This window comes from Phoca vitulina, unplaced genomic scaffold (genome assembly GCF_004348235.1).
Source record: "Phoca vitulina isolate PV1807 unplaced genomic scaffold, GSC_HSeal_1.0 scaffold35, whole genome shotgun sequence".
Classification (NCBI taxonomy): Eukaryota; Metazoa; Chordata; class Mammalia; order Carnivora; family Phocidae; genus Phoca; species Phoca vitulina.
Window position 1 is genome coordinate 4,091,689 of NW_022589738.1, and position 668 is coordinate 4,092,356.

Consider the following 668-nt stretch of genomic DNA (forward strand, 5'->3'; position numbering starts at 1 on the left):
CTTCTAAAGCTCCAGGTTCCAAGTCCCACTGGTTTTACAAACTCATGGATTTCAGCTCCTCTGGTTTTTAAAGTCAAACTTCATGGGTATTATTAGTCTTCCCCATGTGAGTTCCTTGGTGCAAGGGCCCATTTCTCTGTCCTGTCCATATCTGCAGCTTCCTCTGTCATGCGGGCAGCCTCCCTCCACCTTTCTGACCTGCCCAACCTTTCAGTTGTAGCTTCTTCTCTATATTTAGTTGTGGAGTTTGTTCTGCCAGTCTTCGGATCACTCTCCTGGTTACTGACTTGGATGTGGATGATATCTAGTTATAAACTGAGATGGGGTGAGCTCAGGGTCCTCCTACTCCACCATCTTCCCAGGCTCCTTACAATCAAGGCAATTAACACATCCATCACCCCACATACTTACCATTTTTGTGTGTGGTGAGAACACTTGAGATCTACTCTCAGCACATTTCAGGTATACAAGACAGTATTATTAACTATGGTCATCATGCTGTATGTTTCATTCTCAGAACTTAACACATCTTACAACTAAAAGTTTGTACCCATTGAGCAACATCTTCCCATTTCTTCCACTCTGTCCCCAGCCCCTGACAACCACCATTCTACAGTTGGCTTCTGTGAGTTTGATTTTTTTTTTTTTTTTAGATTCCACGTATGAGT